Source organism: Tubulanus polymorphus, chromosome 3 (genome assembly GCF_964204645.1).
Source record: "Tubulanus polymorphus chromosome 3, tnTubPoly1.2, whole genome shotgun sequence".
Taxonomy (NCBI): Eukaryota; Metazoa; Nemertea; class Palaeonemertea; order Tubulaniformes; family Tubulanidae; genus Tubulanus; species Tubulanus polymorphus.
In genome coordinates, this window is record NC_134027.1 from 15,776,025 (window position 1) to 15,784,739 (window position 8,715).

The window sequence follows — 8,715 nt, forward strand, 5'->3', positions numbered from 1 at the left end:
CACTGAGAGCGCCACCGCACCAATTCAAATTGGATCGGAAACCCTCCAGCGATGCACTCTATGATCTTTAGAACCTGTCTTTGCTGACTGGGAATAAGATAATTCAATTTCAATTTCAATTAATTCTTTATTGTTCCGTAACGTAGTTAAACGTTATAAGATTAAGTACAATAAAGATAGGGGGATAAAATATAACATTTTACAGATAAAGATAACAAAAACAATAACAGTTTAATATACATATATACACGATGTAGACAGGTTTTCAGTAAGTGAATCAGTGATAGTTTAATTAATGGATACTGCGACGTAACACTCAGATTTCAGATTGTTTTTTTTTCATGAGTTAGACCCTTTCTCGATGTTTTTCCCTAAATATTTGGCCATTTCTATAGAGGACATTATAGTTACAAATTTGACTTTATCATTTACATTCGACATGCTAGGATATTGATTATAAAATTTATTCAACAGATCTGTTCTTAAATTATCAAATTTTGCACACTCCATTACAAAGTGGAACTCATCTTCTACTACTCCGCATCTGCTACATAAGCATTCTTCGGTGTTGTCATATCGCGGAAAGAGAGAATCGCGGAATTTTCCAAAAACGCGGAATTTCTTCATTTTTACTATAAATAGTAAACGGGTTTTCCCACCGGGATACCCACTGTCGGACAGGGCACCGGACCCAGGTTTTCAACACCGGGAATTAGTATTTGATAATTTATTATATCGCCAGTCAACAACTTAACGATACTGTTCCAAATAATGGAGAACCTAGGCAATACGTGCTTTGCGAATTCAGTGATACAGAGTATCGCTGCATTAACTGAAGGAATACAAATCGATGGTACGTAAACGTAGGATTTGTGATGACACCATGGGTCATTCTCCAGGACTCACTTCCGAGTTAAGATTTGACTCTGGTCTCTGGATTTAAAACATTGGAAATGAATTGATTCTAAGTAACACATAGTTAACTCACAACTGTGGAACTGGATCGATGTCAGACGAAAATAAATAGACATTATGTATATTTCATTCTGGCTTAGGATTGTTCATGCGTGTTGTGTGTCTACATTGTTGTTATAAGCGAAATAATGTGGTTTATCTTTTATAATTAAATGATATGAAAGATTAATATGTAATAGATGAAATCTAAGTGACGGACGCTTCGTCACTGCAGCTTGATTTAATTTTTACGACTAAGATTAAGAAATCATAACGATTCGAAAACAACCTCGTTCACGGAGTGTAACAAAACCACTCAAAATAATGTCAGTGACTAAAGGAACACCGAGAAAATTAATTGTTGTCAATGAAACTGCCAAGAAACTCTTACTATAACTCTGGTGGTTATAAAAGTTAATTATACGCGAAAATGCATCAAATCGGTAGTCTTCCTAATTCACCGAGTACTGCTAAATTGGTAGTTTTTTTGTTTACATGCAATATGAATTTGCAGAATTTGACAGTTAATTTATTGAGTAGGTCATCCTTTTCCATTACTTCCTCAATTGGGAATGTACCCTTGTTTTTGAATATTTTCTTAGCAGTGCTCGTTTTTGGTAACCAAATCTCACAACCATATAGTAGGATGGGTGTTACCAAAGTGTCAAACAGCTTTAACGATACATTGGGTGGACAATCTTGAATACCAATAATTTTTTGAATACTGAGCATGGCTCGGTTAGCCGATTTGAATAGATCTTCTCTAGCTTTGTTAAAACACCCTGATGCTGTAAATATAAGTCCTAGATATTTGTACTCTTTTACTAATTCAACATTAATTCCATTTATATAAAAATGTGTGTTAATTGGTATATGGCCTTACTCTTTTCAATGTTTATTTCTAAATTCCATTTTTGACAGTATTCTGCAATTTTGTCAAGGCAGTTTTGAAGACCATGTTTAGAATTCGACACTTATACAAGATCGTCGGCATATAATAGATAATTTATCAGTATGTCGCCCAGTGGAACTGGGTCACAAGACTCATCGAATATAGACATAATATCGTTAATAAAAATGTTGAAAAGCATCGGACTCAGAGTGTTTCCTTGTTGTAACCCAATATTTGAGCTGAATTTGCTGGATGTTTGGTACTTGTTAAGTTTCACTCTACAGGTGATATTCCGATACATACTTTCAATGATGCGAATGAAGTGATCTCCTAATTCTAATTGTTTCAATTTGTATATTAGACCCTGGTGCCAGACTGAGTCAAATGCTTTTCGGAAATCAATGAAACAGGTATAGAGTTTATTGGATGAGGATAATTTCTTATCGACAAGTCTCTTTAGTGTGAACATATGATCTGTGGTCCTACATTTAGGCATGAAACCAATCTGCTGAGGTACAATCAAATTGTTTGATTTCAAGTGCTTTGTTAGTCTGACATTCAGGATATGACAAAACACTTTACCGAGACAACTGCTTAAGGTAATTCCCCTATAGTTATCGGGCAATGATTTATCGCCCTTTTTATAGAGAGCAATCAGACCTTCAGCCCATGAATCTGGATAGAAGCCGCTAGAATAAACGTAGTTAAATAATTTTGAAAGGGGCTTGACAAGATAGTCTTTCCCGTACTTTAAAATTTCGTTGGTTAATCCATCAGGCCCTGGTGACTTGTTGTTCTTCAGGGCTGATAGAGCTTCCGAGATTTCTCTTTCCGTGATAAGAATGTCCAATTCAGTAGAAGTAGGTAAATGATTTGGTAAACCCCCCAGGTCTGCTCGGTTTAGTGAGTTTGCCTTTGCTAAATTTATAGACTTGAAATGGTCAATAAATATTTCCGGATCACAGATATCATTTTTATTCATTGTTTTCCCTCCATCGTTCTTTAACTCTTTGATTATATTCCAATAGTCACGGGGTCTGCCTTTTAGTGAGGTAAGCATTGAAAGCTTGGATTGCCGAAATGCATTGCGTTTTACTTTAAGAAGTTTGCGGTATCGTCTTTTCAGTATGAAATATTTCTCTCGGGTGACCCCATTAGTTTGCTTATGCAACATTTTCCCTGTGGCACGCAAATCATTCCTTAGAGGCGAGCATTCTTTATCAAACCAACACTTTTCGCAGTTTACCTTAGTATTCTTTTCCATGCGTTTTTTCTTGGGCATTTTGATATCTTTATGTAGTATGGCTACAAATTCATCAACTATGTTGTTCACAGTGTGAATATCAGCAGTGTCTGAGGACCAGATATCTTTGTTGCATAGGTTATCTAATTCAATGATGATATCTGGGTTTGATAAATACGAGTCTATTTCTTCTGGGTCTTTTAGTTTAGCAAACTGACTATTGTAAAAATCTGTATAAGTTGGTGGGTTATAGGCTCCCTCCAGAGGTCCAACTGTTTCGTATTGCAGGCCTAATCCTATGGCACAATGATCTGAGAGCTCACTAAGTTGGCTATGGACATGAAAGTATTTGATAAGAGGGAAGATTTCATCATTAATTAGAGCCAGATCTACAACACTACTTCCATTCCATTGGTGACAGGTATATTCACCAAAGTGGTCACCGGGGCACCGACCATTTAGAATACATAAATTATTGGACATACACATTTCAACTATATTCTTGCCCATTTTGTTAATCGTTCTATCTTTGCTCCTCCTTATGGGCATTTCATTGACTGGTATGTATAATTCGTTTAATACTGGTATGTATTCACTGTCATTTAAGTTAACATTATTACATTCATTTATAAGTCAAGTCCGAGCATTAAAATCCCCTAATAATAGGATATTTCCAAGACTTGAGTATTTGGTGCACCCTAATTCAAGTAACTGAAAGTTCTCGTCTGAATTCTTCGAACCAAATGTAGAATTAATTGGGCTTATGTAACTTGCAGCAATAAATAAAGGTTTCTGTTGGATATCATGACTTGTGGTAGGGGTATATTTTAACCAAATTATTTCAGACGAAGACCTTTCAATTACTTTCACATTATTCTTTAAACTATTTTTACATAAAATCACTATTCCACCATAGTTTCTCTTTGCATTTATACTACGTTTCCTTGTTAGATGGATGCTAAAATAATCCGATATTTGTGGAAACGAGTCTTCATCGGTGTGCGTTTCGGTGAGACAAACAATGTCATAATTTTCTATCTGTTTTAAAAAATAACTGTCATTTAACTTGTTAGTGTACTGGTTAGACAGTCCTTGGGTGTTCCACGCACCTATGTTGAGCATATTCACGGACTCTGGTAGTTATTGCGGTCTAACCAAACTCTCGTCTACGAGTGAAAAGGTTTAAGGCTCGTCGCACTGAGCTTGCAAGATTGTTCGCAAAACGTTTTATACCATCTCTATCGTTAATATGCACTGGATCTCGGTAAAAGTGTTGGCGATTGTTGAGGTTCTCGTGGCGGCATACGAAAGTGTTTTTGTCGAATTCCGCATGGCTTTCAATAGTCGCATTGAATATACGTGACTGTATGTCGTATCTGTTATGATCAAATCTAGGCGGCACTAGCGATGTCACTAATTTAGTCTCCGGAAATTTGTTTTTGATTTCATTGACAAGATCAATATAACGGTCCACACACTTATCGGCACTATTTGTGTTACGGATATCATTGGTCCCTACATGAAGGACAATACACGACGGATTTTCACTGATATCCCTGACAGCGCTAGATACTTCATTTATTGTGTACGCTGTTAGTTTCTCGACATCACACGAATCGTTAACAAAACGGTCAGGATCAATGAGCTTCGTATTAGAATCACCTATGATAACCACTCGTCCACGCTCACGACGACTACGAGTGCTGCGGCTACGCTTGTCGCCATGGTGAGATGTTCGTCGACTTCGTTTATGGACGACTTCGAATGACGCATGACGATCACTAGTTTCCGGACAGTCGTATACGCTTTCATCACTGGGACTATCGGTAGTCAGTGGGTTACGGTGAGAATGGGCATCCGGACTGCGCGACTCATTCAAGTTCTCTACGTTCGATTTTTCACGCGAGACCCTTTCCTGCAGGTCTTTCACCTCGTTTCTCAAATCATTGTCATCATTAGATTTCTGTAGGATGTCTTTTATCCTGCAGGCGTTCCTGTCGACAACTTTTTTCAGGTGGTCGACGCCCTTTTCCAAGTTCGGTAGCGGCATTGACAGTTCAGAGATACGGTCGATTCGTATGATCGCGTCATCAATTTTAGTATGTATGGATTTTAGTTGAGGAGTCTGTACGCATTGGTTCACTTGTTGAGTTAGGGTGACTATGGAAGCCTGTAGTGACTTAAACATATCCAGAATCTCGGCACCATCTAGTATTGTAGAGCTGGAGTCAGTCTGGCAGGCAGCATTAGCAGAGAAGTCGTGGATTTCCACAGACGTACTGCCATCTTTAAATGACTTCATATCGGCAGGTTCGGAAGTTTGGGCGTCATCGGCTTTTCGAACCAGGTTAGACGGGTTACATAGCGGGCAGATGTAGATCTCATGTATGTCGGACGTTATCCGGGCCATGTCTTGTTTCGTGAGGCCAGTACATATATTATGCGTCCAACTTTCACATAAAGAGCATTGAACCATCTGTCTGTTATCTGGGTTTTGGCAAACGGTGCAACTAGACTTTTGAGGAAGTTTTTTGGGTCCATTCTGGGGCGACTGGTGGCCTAACTGGCTCTGTTTGGGTTTATTCAGTTTTTCCAACATTTTCGGGAAGGTGTCACTCACCCAGAGTAGGTACGAGTTCCCTTGGATATGCAGCTTGGGAGTCTTTTTCGTTGACCCTCTATACAGAGTTGCGTAAATGGTACCCAATTCGTTGTTCTGGCTGTCAGTATACATTCCAGTAAACTGAAGACCGTGATCCCCGCGGTCTATCGGATTACCATAGCTAGCACGGAGTACCTCGAGGATCGACTTCGCTTTTTCTTTGCATAGCTCTATTACCACTGACTGTGTTTTCTCACTTATCACAACCTTGCGGCTTAACAAACCTAGTTCATCATCAGATGAGTTTACCGTAGTTCTGCTGCTGGATCTCCTCTCAGATTTCTGGCCTTGCTGGAGTATATGGTCTCTCAGTTGGGTGTACGCAGAGTTTAGTTTCTGGAACGAGGTGGTGGCATCAGATCTGTTGCACTTATCAGGGTGTATTTCTTTAGCAATGGAGATGTATTTGATCCTAACATCATCAAGGCTTGAGGGCAGCTTATCGAGTTCTAAGATTTCGAGAAGTTCCGCGATGTTACTTCCGGGTTCCATGGGCGCCGCCATATTGGAATTTTTATGCAATCCCGATGGAAAAGTTTCACAATAAATTTCACACATGAATTTACGACGATCGACGAATATTACAGACCAGAACGTTGCTCGGTTTTCTTATCTTTCTATAGCACATAGCCTTTTCTGCCTACGTTGGGGTAAACAGCATTAAATTGTAATTTTCTCCGGACACGTAGTTTGTTGTGATCACACGTGTGTAATTTCTCAGCGCGAAGGGGGTGGGGCGCAGCGAGAAAGCTAGATTTTCAAAGAAATGAGTGCACGCGACGGCCGTGACCACTTGTTAGTGACGTCATCAAGAATGATGGCTCCGAGGATCGCCACATCACAGGTTACTGTGAATAAATGGAATTCGACCATTCAAAACTTCAAAATGTACTTTCTTGTTTTGTAAAACAAGTTTATTCATGTCGTTATATAAAGCATTTTGTTTGAAACATTCTTTAATAATGTTTGTTGAGTTTAAAGCCAATTGTCGTTGTGTAATTCGATACTAGTCACTGACATCAAAGTTTTAGTTTCTGTTCACATGTTTCGACTTATAAATATACAACTTGTATGTTCTATCTTTTAATACAGGCCATGTGATTAATTGCGTATCACTCCATTAGTTTAAAAAGAGAGCACATATTTCGATATTGTTAAATAATTAACTACATTTTTTTCTGTCACACGTTGATTTTTACCCATCACCTATACAATTCAAATGTACGTGATGTATTCTGTAAGCTATGTAAGCTTGTTCTTAAAAATACAATATGAATTTTCAATTTGTACTGACCATAATAGTTTATTTTTCGTAAATAAAATTTATATTTTAATTAAATAATTTCAAAATCTTTTCTATGCCCTCTGCAACAGAAAGTTACTAAGGACTATTACATATTCAGATGTACGTTGATAATTGATTTCAATCCTCCCTTCAAATAATTGAACATTATTTCGGAAGATGCAGGTGGCGCACAATCATAATACATACAACTCATCAAGCTGACGAGTCGTTTCCGTAACCGATGTTACAGACGGGTAACCAATCTACTCGACTCCGCAGACAATAAACGACCCGAGTAACCTCCAATTTGACTATAACTATAAATTATGTTATGTTAAACCGCATTGGTGTGACTTGACACGTCAAATGCGTATCCCGTATTGATATATTTCTATTATCCACTTTTCAAACTATGAATAGCACGCCTGCTCAGAAAACCCGTTATCGCTGCTTTGCAGCTATATTTATTATTATTAGGGTTTTCTGTTACATCACAGAAAACCCTATTGAGAAAACCCTATTGAGATTCGCGTGTTTCTTATTATTATTATTTTATGTCACACTATTTTCACTAAAAGAACTAAGGTTTTGTTACCTTGCCGCTGTTGTCGATACAATCCGTATGATATCGTTCAGCTCACTGAGATCTACAAATACTCCGCGTGTTTTTTCACGAATCATCGTTACAAAAGCACTGTCGGGCTGTAAACATCGATAATTTAGCCCCATTCAATGGGGCGACATGTTTTTCGAGTCGTCATCCCGAAATCAACCCGCAGGCCGATTGTCACTTCGATTATCAATTCAAGTATAAATGAACTAATTTATTGCCGCAGATTTCACATTCAGCCGCGGTCTTCAAACAGTAATTTTAACAATAGCCCATCTTGATATTCGGAGTAAGCATTCGCTGTGGGGGAAAGGAGATCGTTCGCTGTGTCGCTTGAAGTGTTTATCGAGTTTTACGCGACCTTAAGGCTTTAGGCCAACCGGTACTGACATTTACTGTCTCAAACAAACACAGTATAATTGTTGCGTTTATTAACGGACTCATTGGATTGAACTTCAAAACAAAATTAACGATATTTAGGAGGGTTGTTATTCAATAGGCCTACGACCAATCTGTCCGGATGTTAGGCCTACGCATATACATAGGCCTACATAGGCTAGTAGCCTCTGCTAGGTTAATGCTAAGTTCACTGTAAAGGAGGAATCAGATTTATTAAAATGCATGTTAATTAGTGATTAACTGGCTCTGGCTTGCAACGATCAATCACAATTATCAATTTTATTGCCAAAAATAAAGATTTTTTTGAAAATTTCGTATGAGCAGACAGCTTTATAAGCCAGACTTTTCATTTGAGTTTTTTCATCATAAATGAAACTGGTATTTCATTAATTCCTAATGACTTAAGCCGGGCGTAGGTCGGCCTTGCGACGGCTTGTGACTCACTGCGACGCCATTCACTGCGACTGCCAGTGACAATTGTGTCGCAACGACTCATCGACCTACGCTCCCTTGCGATGGGTTGCGACTGTCAGCAACGTCAGTCACAAGGAGTCGCACGTGTTCTACTTACTAGGACGCTACACGACTGTCACAATCGACCTACGCGCTCTTGCGACTGGCAGAAACTAGTCGCACACAGTCGCTGACAATCGTATCGCAACCGACTTGC